Source organism: Ambystoma mexicanum, chromosome 4p (assembly GCF_040938575.1).
Source record: "Ambystoma mexicanum isolate Mex_15411 chromosome 4p, UKY_AmexF1_1, whole genome shotgun sequence".
Lineage (NCBI taxonomy): Eukaryota > Metazoa > Chordata > Amphibia > Caudata > Ambystomatidae > Ambystoma > Ambystoma mexicanum.
The window spans coordinates 373,669,150-373,681,449 of NC_090927.1; positions in this window are offsets into that span (position 1 = coordinate 373,669,150).

The following is a 12,300-nucleotide window of genomic DNA, read 5'->3' on the forward strand; positions in this document are numbered from 1 at the left end:
CAGCCACTTTCCAACGCTTCATGGATCAAATCCCACAACCTTATTCCGATTTCTGTGGAGCCTATATTGACGATATCGTCATTTATAGTAAGACTTGAGAGGACCATCTCTTCCATCTTTATACCATCATGAAAGTCCTCAGAAACGCAGGTTTAACTGCTAATCCAGTTAAGTGCAGATTGGCCCTCTCAGCCATAAAATACCTTGGATTCTTCGTAGGGAATGGGAATGCACAACCCCAACATGAGAAGGTAAATGCTGTCTTAGATACACCAACACCCAAGACCAAAAGAGATCTTAGAGCTTTTCTCAGGTTAACAGGATGTTACGGTAGGTTTATCCACAACTTTTTGATTAAAACAGCCCCACTAACAGATAAACTTAAGAATGCTGAACCCCAGAAACTTCATTGAATGATGAGGATGAGATATGCTACAACATCTTGAAATAAACTCTGTGCCAGAACCCGATCCTAAAGGTAGTTGACTTCTCTAAAGAATTAGTCTTCCAAAATAATGCCTCCCTTACAGGGTTAGAAGCAGCCCTGTCCCCGGTTTGTGATTGATTGGAACACCCCATATTATTCACCAGCTGTAAACTGTTCCCACATGAAAAAAAAATACTCTGTGTTGGTACTAGAAGACATAGCCATCAAGTGGGCCATAATCCATCTCAGATGCTACCTATTAGGATGAAAGTTCACACTCGTTACAGATCTCTCACCCCTAGTTTGGATTAGCCAACGCGAAGACTCAAAACCTCGGGTCATGCAATGGTTCCTAGACCTACAACCCTATTGTTTCACTGTGGAACACTGAAAAGGAAAAGACCAGGAAAATGTAGATTTTCCTTCCCGGTTCCTCAGTGAAACAAATGTGGCTACATCGCATGGAAGAAGAGTAAGTGAGAAACCTGAAGGTATCTCCCTGACTAGTCCCCAGGGATCTGTCATACAGGTGGCCAGGACACAGCCATCGCTATTGGATCCAGTTCCTGGGTGTGGACCAGTGAGGGAGGATCACCTAGATGGGGGGTCCTCAGGGAATGGGACACTGATGTGTGAGACGTGGTATCCCCTTCTTTTAACATTTTTCCCCATCCTACCACATAGGATACTCAAACACTTTACCCCCTCCCCCTTTTCCAACTCGAACACATTTGCCTACCACGAAAGACGACAGAAAAACACCAGAGCTGTTTACCTGACATGTCCCAACACAAGGATCAGGCAAAGTCAGGCAATTGACCAGAATCACACACACCTGACTGCCCTTTCCCTTCCCCACATGGATAAAAGGTGGAGCACGAGAGAGCACAATGTGAGCAGGGCAGGCCGCATGAGGAGAAAGCTAACCCAACACAGCAGTTCATGAGGAGGAGAAATGTGGCCACAACCAAAAGGGTGACAAGAAGAGACACAACCTTGCCCTTTCCAAAACAGGCCCGCACAACCTCCATGGAAGGAATTGTAAAACAACAAATAATAGCTGATGTGTTTTGCAGCAGATGTCAATGGTATATGGATCCATTCTCTGCTGATAACCAAGCCGGGGAAAGATGCTTGTCAACGTGGTATCATCCGTGACTCCAGAGACAAGAAAAGCCAAGTCGTTCATCACAGCCGGTGAGTCAAGGGGAGAGCTGATAAGAAACCAAACTACGTTGAACAAATAGAAGAAAATACAAAGAACTGTTAAAATGAGAGGGGAAAATCACCTACAGAGGAGTCAGGCACCACGTGGGTGCTCATTCGGGAAACTCTGCGCGCTTACCCTATTGTTGAAACTTCCGTTACCAGAAGGCCTTGGGAAAGGCACGAGAAAGGGTTCAAAGTGGTTATACAAGGGTCTAGTAAAATCCTCTGTACAGTTGAAAGTCTTTGGGTGGCAGATGATTGATTGGAAAGCGAATGGAAGTGAATCCTGCATCGTAAGAAAGTAGAAGGAATTGTGTGATTGGTAAAGAATTGGCAAGAGTGAACCCGATGGAGGGATGTCTATAGAACGGTGCGAAGCCTGAAGTCCCAATGAACAGTGTGTATGAAAAGAGTGAACCCGGCAGGGGTATGTCCACAGTGAAATGTTTAAAAAAGACTTTAAGATCTGTGAATGTCACAGAAGAGATTGATTTTAGAAGCTGTAGTGAACCCGACAAAGGGATGCTGATATTTGAGAATGGTCTGAGCCTGGAAGTGGAGGACCCGGGGGTGAAAAGCCATCATCCAACGTACACGTGAAAACAAACATTTTGTTTATTATTTATTTGGATACATCAGGACCTCAGAGGCAAGAGTCGTTTTGTAGAAGAGAGACGTAACCACCGAAGGCGCTGATAGCTGAGAGTGGTTATCTAGTGCTGGGAAAGCTCAAGCGTGTGCTGTGCTCCGGAATGTCACCTTGTCCCATGCTCAAAACGTGGGGAAGGGAGAACCCAGGCTACCACATCCTGAATTATTATTTGTGCTACTTCTTTTTTGTGATCATAATCCCACACTCTTTCCTTTGTATTTCTTTTGTATTTAGCGTAAGGCAATAGGTTTTTCTTAGTATAGGTCCTTTTATTTGACCAGATGCCACTAGGACTGCTTTATTATTATTTGCCATCTTAGATTTAGGTGTCGATTAGGCATTTTTCCAACCCACATATGCAGTTTAATAACTACCCTTGAACTGTGATCATGTGTGTCTGTCTTTACTGTTGCCACTACAAATTTGTTACTGTATTCAATAAGCACTAGTTTCTCTTAATGTTAAAGTTCCATTCTATTCGGTATTCAATAAGCATTGGTTTTCCTTAATTATAAAGTTCCATTTAATTCAGTATTCAATAAGCATTTGTAAGAGCCCCCAGTGTTCAAGCGTCCTCCCCAACACTCAGCTCGTGGCGTCTCCTTCCAGCAGTTCCCTCTGTTTCCCTATGCAACACTTAAGCTGGGGAACTCACCTTCTCGAGCTCTACTTGCCTGCCTTGTGTCTCTCTCTCTGCACGCCAGCAACTGCAATGCTTCTTTCAGGACACAGACGCAGTCCTTTCTTCTTGGTGCTTTCTCGCAGCTCCTGCTGCTGATGCTCTGTCATGGAGGCTCCCAGACTTGATGCACAGATCAAATTCAAATCCCTCTGCATCATCCAGAAGGCTGTCTGCATCAAGTCTGGGAGTGGGAGGCTCCCAGACTTGATGCACAGATCAAATTCAAATCCCTCTGCATCATCCAGAAGGCTGTCTAGCACCAGGGGCCACACTATCTGCAACTCTCCTTCTAGACCTCTAAGTTCCTCTGGCACCAACTACCTGTCTGTAAAGAGTTTCGCTAACCAGAGAGCAGGAGGTTGTTCACTTTCCTCAGCTGCATCCCTTCTATGGAACAGCCTCCCACTCCCTCTGCATCTTGAGCAGGACCTTCTTAATTTCCGAAAACACTTTAAGATTTTCCTCTTTTCCTCCTCCTTCCCTTCTTCCCTCCTCTGCTAATCTCACAATTGTGTTGAGGTCTTGGACCCTTATGATGCATCCTCAGGCCCCAGACCACTCATACCCAATCTCCCCATCTTCTGTCTACCTTCTGCACTTGCCATTGCGCACCCTCTGGACTGGAGACTCACACTTTTCCACCCAACACAGCTCCTGGCCACATAGCACTGACCATACCTTGCACTTCTTCTGTGGCTCACCCTCAAGCACGGAATAACAAAAGAAAGACTCTTGGGAAAATGTGAATGGCCCCAAGATTCATCCCCACAATTAGGCTTACGACAGCTTCTAAACTAGAGAATCTTGTTGCCTCTATGTTATTACCCCTTTTGGAATGAAACCCACCACTGTTTAGACAATTATGACACTTAAAACAAATGTACCATAGAATATAACAATCAATTGTAATACTTTATTATATCAAAATGTATACACATAATTCATACAATTTAAAACTAAGTGCAAAGCACTTATCTGCTATAAAACACGGTTTTTTTCTTCTTTTTCTTTGTTTGATGTGCAATTGAGTCTATAAAACAAGACTCTACCATACAAAATACAGTTCAAAGAACTATACAATGAACCAATACGCTCACTTACTATCTAAAAACTACAAACAACACTGTATAGTAATAAACACTTCTATTTAGTACAAAAGACAGACCATATTCTGTAGGATACTATCTTACGACATCCAATACCCTTGATAGGTGAATCCTCATGTGTACAGACATGTGGTTCAAATCAACTCAATAATTCATTGACATATGTTGGCAACTGTACAACACCCTAAAACACCCCACATGTTTCGTTCTTTAACGACAATTGTAGATATATAAGAACTTCTTCAGGGGAGCAAAAAGCAATTTATCAAAAAACAGGTCTTCACACTCTTAAAACAATATATGTATACTCTTCTCTGTAGTGCTCTTCATAAACCTAAGTGGGGGACAACATAGAATAACAGCAGTTAGTAAAGCTGTTCACTATTAAATAAAGCCTTAAACAAGTGGGAGCAAAAAGTCTCCTACTAATGGCTCACCGTATTGGCATTTAAAATTAGCGCCTTTGACAGATGAGTAGATTCGTCTTCACTGTAGACTTGTGATGTGTAGATATAAATACAAGGATCGATGACAACCGTGCCATTCTAGTTCCAATCCAAAAACATAGGAATCAACCTTATTAACTCAATAATCTCACTAACATGGTAAATTATTGCATGCTAAATTATTGCCAGTTGTAACACATTTAAATAGCGCTGGAAGCAGTAAACACCCAATAGGGGTGTAACATCTGCAACCCATGCTAACTGTGATATATGTAAACGAAAAAAAAGTCCTTTAATCTGCCTCACTGACAACAGCAGAAAAAACTGGTGCTTATGAGCTGGACACTTGCTAGTATCCGTGCATAATGTTCCTAGAAACTTTTTTGCTCAATACCAACATTCTTACTACATTCGTAGTACCTCTTTTGAGATACTATATTATTGTGGAAAAAAATCTACACAACTGCTAGTAAAAGTTGAGACCTGATGCTTACCCTCTGTTTTGCGGCACGCGTCAACCTGCGCTCAAACGTGATGGAAAATTCGTTCCTGATGTAACAGCGCAGTGCGTCCTCGCTCGTGAGCTGTAAGCGCCCTGCTGATGGTTACTGCAGTAAGCCTTGTTGATTCACTCGCAGTATTTCAACCTACATACAAAAAGACGAATATTAACATCCTTACTACTCCAATAGAGTGCACGGCTATGCACAGACTCTCGTAAAGCAGGGAAATGGAGATGGCACGAATATAGGAGACACGCTACGAGGAAAGGGGAAGTAAGCTGAAGGAATTCTGACTGGGTACAAGCTTCATACTTACTCGAACAGAGTCTTGAGTGACGCGCCACTTCCGCCTGCCCAAATCACGTTGTCGGTCACCTGATCGTCCAACGTATCATAGCAACTGCGTTTATAACAGCGGCTAATCCTGCATGGCTGTTACCAATTATCAGTGTTTGCTGCTTAATGTACCGTAATAAAGTCAACCTAACCTTCATAATTCGTACATGTGTTGTACAGTGACAGCGTCTCGATATGATCCATAGGTAAGAGAATCCCTTGTTTAAGATAAAGGCTGCAGCTGTATAAATAATCGAATACAAACCGGCATTATGCACACTGGGTAAAAAACTCTGGGAGAAACCCACCTTTATGTTATGACAAGACCCTCACAAGTAATTGGTCCTGTGCCAATCGACTTGAAACACTTAAGCTCGTACAAACGTGTTTCCAATACAATTACCGATACCTATTATGGCAAAACTTAACGTATTCTCACATATTTTATAAACATGAACGTATGTCTTTTTTAGTTATGCGTGTTTACCTCTCTATCTATCAATAATATACATCGAGTGTTAATGTTCCGTATATTTCATACCACGTTGTTCCAATCGATCGCCTCATTTAGCCCTGTCACTGTTGAGTTACATAAAAAGATTAACCATGACTATTTTACTTGTAATCTTTTGATTACAGACTCGCCATCGTGAGATGGTGACACCTGTTATAACACTGTCCACCTAAAGTCATTCATTCCGTGGTCCATCATTAAAAAATTAACCATTTTTATACAGCGTTTGTGCTCTGAAATTCTCACCATGATTTTACGTTTTGTCATCCCTATATACAATTTCTTGCATGCACACCATATTGCATATACAACATTGCTAGTATTGCAATTGGTAAACATCATTTGTGACCATGGTTTACCTAAACCTATGTCCACTTGTGTGGTTCTTCTTGTTAAATGGCAATTTGCACACTGCCCACAGGATGCATGACCTAACATTTTCGGTAGGCCCCACAACTCTGTGATGCTCCTCTGTATGGAAATGCCTTTAGAGATATAATTTCTCATTAGGAGATCTTTCAAATTAGGTCCTCTTTTGAACGCACACAATGGGCGTTCCAAAGGGCATTCTCCACCCATCAGAATATGCCAGTTCTTTAAATAATCTTTACCACTTGATTGGCCAAAGGGGTAAAGGTGCTGACAAAAACTACATTTTTCTTCTCTGTAGTTCTGTCGCGATATTCTAGGAGTGCCTCACAGTTGTTATTCATGGACCTTTTCAGTGCACGTCTTATTATCTTCTTCGGATATTGCCTGGCTTTGAGTTTGGAACTTTTTGCTTCTGACTGAAAGATCTCTTGTGTCAAGCTTTTCCGTTTCAGGCACATAAATTGGCCGAACGGAAGGTTCACCCTGGTATGACGAGGGTGGCAACTGTCAAAAACCAGGAGAGAATTACAGTCAGTGGGTTTGACTTTGAGAATGTTAAGACCAGTGTCGACCCAGATGGTGATATCTAAATAATGTATTTCAGTATCACTCTGTGTGGAAGTAAACTTGAGATAACGGTTTTGGCAATTAATCCACTCCAAGAATTTGTTAAAAAAGAGAAGAAGAGCCATTCCACACAATCAATATATCATCAATATAGCGGCGCCACAGACCCAAATTAAAAAAATAAGGGTTTGTGGAGCTATAGATTGCACGCCATTCGAAACTTTCAATGTGCAGATTAGCTGTTGATGGGGCTACCGATGACCCCATTGCTGTCCCATGGGATTGATGGTATAATTGGCCATTGAAACTGAAATAATTTTCGGTCAATGCCATCTCAGCACACCATAAGATAAAACTATTTGGTGTTTTACCTTCTGTTCTCTTTGAGCGTAGGATCTCCTCTAACACTTGTAAAGTCTCCTGCTGAGGTATACATGTGTAGAGAGACACGATATCAAGACTCACTAAAAGTGGTTTACTTGGATCAAACTGCATGTCTTCTACTATGTTGATGATTTCGGTAGTATCTTGTACAAAAGAGTACATTGTTGACACATATGGTTTCAAGTATCTATCTGCAAACTTAGACAGTGGTTCTAGAGGTGCTCCTGTCCCCGAAACAATTGGATGACGAGGTGGATTTACCAATGCTTTATGAATTCTTGGGAGGATGTAGAACTTTGGTATTGTTGGGTTCCTAACCATTAAGTAATCACTCTCTTGTTGGCATATCCAGCCCCTTATCAATGCTTTCTCTACTTTGGTGGTAATTAGTAAAGACAGTCTTTTTGTCGGGTCTTCCTTATTTGGTTGATAGAAATCTTTATCGTCCAGTTGGCGAAGGTATTCGGTTATATAATACTGTCGGTTCAACATTACTATGGGCCCCCTTTGTCAGCTTTTTCGAAAAATGACAACGGACGGGGTTATTAGCTAAACTTTTCACAGCTGCTTTCTCAGAAATACTCAAACTTTGGAACAAGCATTTCTGCTTTTGTGTTTCTAGCTGTTGTAAATCATGCCAGACTCTTTTGGTAAACACTACCGCTTCAGGGTTGTAACTTTCAACCGGAGGATTAAACGTGGATTTATTCCTAAAACCACTTTTGTTACACTGATCATCATAAGTGTTCTGAAATAAATATTGCTGTAGATGTATTTTCCGTAGTAATTGTTCAATTTCGACATGAGTTCTAAATTTGTCGTACTGAACCGTTGTATAAAACCTATTTATTAAAGCCACTTCTTCCTTGTTCGGGGAATAGGACGACAAATTTACTAATAGGTTCTGTTGCTGCAGAGCACTCTCGGTGCCTCGTCCCAATTGCCCAAGTCCTGGCGCTGTTATAAAAAACATTGCTGATGCTGTGGTGGGCCTCCACTTGCACCCCCTTGATTGGTTGGGTAGAAATCTCTCCTCTTCCAGGTATTGCGCCCGGATCTTCTTTGGTTCCTTCCGCGATTCCGGGAACCTTTGTAACCTCTCTGGTGGGAAAAACTGTTATTACCCGAACTGCCAGAGCTAAAGGAAGTATTTCCAAAGTTTACTTGTTTCTGTCCTCCTTGTTTTAGCCCTCCTTGTTGCTGTCCTGCAAAAGGATCGTACCCTTCCTTCGTATACCGGAATTAATTTGTGCGAGAATTGTAATAAGTCTTTCTTCATTTTTGCTATGCCGTCTTGAGTACAGAATTCTTTGAAATCCGTAATCTCCTTCATGATCTCCTTCAAACGTTTTTGTAGGTTTCCAATGGTACCAACTTCTTGATCTCACCCTCAAGCACGGACACTACCAGCACCTACCCCACTGTCCTCTTCCATGCTGCACTTGCACATTCTGAATACTCACAAGGCATAGTAGCTTCAGCGGTCCATCCCCCCCAACTGTATTTTGTGTACATTTTTTTGTACTGCAATCCCATGTTCCTTCCCTGTTGCCCTGTGGGTGCTTTGAAACAGAATTAATTTGCTGTACAAGCATCTAACAAGCAAACAATAAACTAAATTAACTAAACCTGCAATACTTAAATGAGCCACTGGATACGGGCTGTGCAAGTATTCTGGGGAATTTGCTGGCCTCCTGGCTCCTTGTCCAGTCCCAACACGGCATCTCTCCCATACATGCCTCCATGTTGCTCTCTGTCATGCTCCACTGGTCTCTCTTTATACACCTGCAGCCCCTTGACAGGGCTCAGGTGTGGCTCTCTAATGAGACGTGCCTGACCATAATTAAAGGGACATGCCTGACCCTCGTAGCTGTTAGGAAAGATTTCATGATTGCAGGTAATTTTCCTTCCATGTGGCAACCCCTAAACTTTTTGCTATTGTTTTTAACCTTGTTCTTGACTTTGCCAGAGAAGTACAGCCTTCTGCCGCACTTCTCTGGGCTTTCGCTCCTTTCTTACAGGGAAACTGACATGCCCTTAAGACAGTCAGTACCGGGGAACGCTGTTTCCCGTAGTTTCCTTTATCATGTTGCGGCTTTAGTGCAATCATGACACAAGAGGGCACTGTAAGCTAAGTTACAGCTCTCTTGGGTCTCTAGCCTTCTACAGGCCCTAGATACTCTTTTAGGATGGTATTTGATCGGTGCAAGTCATTCAGGGACTCGAATGGTGGCAGCGATCGTTTTGTTTATTTTGAGCTCCTTTTGGCGTTCTGAGCACGTTTTTCGCACTGAACCCAAAATGGTGGCCTGGCTCCCAAAATGGCCAGACCACGAGGCTCCTTTGTCCTGTCCACTGACCGTCTTGCTCCCTTCACCTTCCCCAGGTCGAGCGACCCGGGGCCTTCCTTATTTGGGCATGTACTTTCCCGCGAAACGTGGTTGCTTTCGCGGGCTTCTACATGTCGTTTGTGTGCCTCCAGGGTGTGGGCTGGGATGTCTGGTCCCAATACACATCCTGGGTGCCAGAGAGTCTAGGGTGGTGTGAATGCCTGGGACCACCGTGGTCCGTGATTGGTCCACGTATGGTATGTGTGTTGATGAGCGGATCTCCCATTGGCTCCCCTCCGTTTTGGCGCGAAGGGAACCGTGGATAAGAGGGAGCTGGAAACACCACTACCATGTCGATCTCCTGAGTTCTCACGAACGAAGGAATACAGGAGCCAAGTATCCTGCAACCAAGAGGCTGGACCGAGGAATCGCTGGTGACCCGCTGAAGGAATCCTCCTTTGCACTGCTGTCGTCCTGTGAAACCCTTTCCTCCTTGGATCGAACCAGAAGGCCTGTACTGGTGCTTCGACCTTTGGAATAGCAGGAACAGCTATTCCCGGCGACTTCATCATCTCCTGCCAAGTAAGCCTTCGGAAGTGTCTCTGGGCCATCCAGTTGACTGACCAGCTTACAAGGGAGTCCTGCTCTGTAACCGCCGTCAGGTTGTGTTGTATTTCGAGTCCTGGTCACTCTCCCACGCTTCGTACACTTGGCGTTCCCAAGTCTGAAGGGAGGAGTGTACATTTGGCTTGAATACACACGGCCGCTCCGTTGTCCTGCTGCGGCAACAAACTGTGCTGGTTTCGTCGATTGGGACGTCTTTTTGCTCTACACGACTACGAGGCGTTCCCTGCTCTTCTGAACCTGCCAGCTGCTGAAACTAACGTGGAGAAGCCTGGGTCTGCTTGCTTCGGGGACCGGTGAGTAGGTTAGCTAGGATCTGGTCGCCCTCCTGCAGTATCCCATTGCTTTTCCCTGCTGTGTAAAAACAGCACCCTTTTGGCCGTACTCGCGCTCTGCTTCTGCCCGCTGTGGAGGCTGCGCTTGAGTTGCGGAACCTGTTCTCCTTCTGCTGTGCACTAACCCGAACTGCCTGACTCCCTCTGAAGAGCTTCCCCTTTTGCCCGTTGGCACCGGCGTGGCAGGTACTTTGAGCACAAGGCTCCACTCTTCGCAGGGCTCGGACTTCCATCTAGTTAGGTGCCTCTGAAGGCGAACTGAGTCTAAAGCGTTATCGCACTGCCTGTTTTCCTTTCCTTTCAGGTGGACTACATATTTCGTGCTTTAAACGCTTGCGACTGTGTATTTGAATATATATTGTGTTGATATGGTATGTGTTGGTTTAATATTGTGATATTGTGATTTTCTCGCTACGGTCATTGTTTTAAAGGCCTTAAAATAAATGTGTATCTATTTTTGATATAACAACTGTTTGGAGTAGTTTGTAAGCGCTCTTGCTTTGTGTGCTCATTGCGGGCTTTCAGTCACCCTCACCCCTCTTGAGACCTAGTCTTGACTGCCGCGATCGCTACCTTGATTGGTCTGGCTTGTCCAGAGGTTACCCTGTTCCAAGTAATTAGGTTGGCCTTCTGAACTTCTGCGCCACCAGGACAGAGTTCAGAAATCCGTCTTAACAGTAGCTCCTTGTAGGCATCTTCCTTGTCCCAGTACTAAAGTGGTGGAATGGTAACGTGTTCATTACTCTTAGTTGCTTCTTTGTCCCAGTACTTTCAAGTGTTGTATGTCGGGAAATGAGGGGGACATCTTTATAGTAACCCATAAATGTCGGGAAGGGTTTGGATGATCTGAAACAGAATAAGAGGGATCCCCTCTATTTGGCAAAGTGAACTATACTGAATCTTGGGAAAGGAGAGAATCCCTTTTCCAACCAAGAGTTGGAAGAAGCTCTGAACATTTATTTGAACACTTCTCATTTTGATGCTGACATCCCTACACGTTGTAGTCAAGTATTTGTGAAGGCAAGTATAGGTTTTTGACACAGACAGGCATTTGCCTTGGACTTCCTGACACAGACTATCATTATTTTCAGTTAGGTAGGGAAATCCCACCTTAGCATAGGACAAGTTAGGACTGTTTTCCACCCTTCATTATTTTAATAAAAGTTTGTCACCCAATCCTTACTCATTTGTCTGTGTCTGCTTCCTGATGCCTTCACAATAATCTCAAAGAACATACAACATATAGGCGAAGCCCCTGAAACCATTGACATGTAAAGGAGAAAACAGACGGGCCCTAGATTGTGAGCACTCCTGTGCTAAGCTCTACGTTCTTGTGCTATGGTAGTTTATATATGCACGTTCAAAGGTTGGTGGAGGTGAAGCCCACACCTCTTGGGTATGATTGGAGAGAAAATCATGGCTACCTCGCAATGGTATGTTTGGAAAAGAAACATTTCCTCGCTATTTGCGGTTAATATGGTGTGAGTTTATTGCAGTGAAGACTCTTGGTCTTAGTGATGGTCAGCCAACATGTATTTCGACCTCCAGGAAAGCGATCAATTCACACGGGATTGGCTATACATAGACCGCCAGGGCCCTAAACCGGAATAAAGCCTTGGTAAAGACCATAGAGGTCGAAACACGTGTCGGCTGACCACCACGAAGACCCGGAGTCTTCACTGCAATAAACTCACACCATATTAACCGCAAATAGCATGGAAATGTATGCTTTCCAAACATACCATTGCGAGGTAGACAGGATTTTCTCTCCCATTAACATGTAAAAAATGCAGGGCATAACATGATGAAGAAT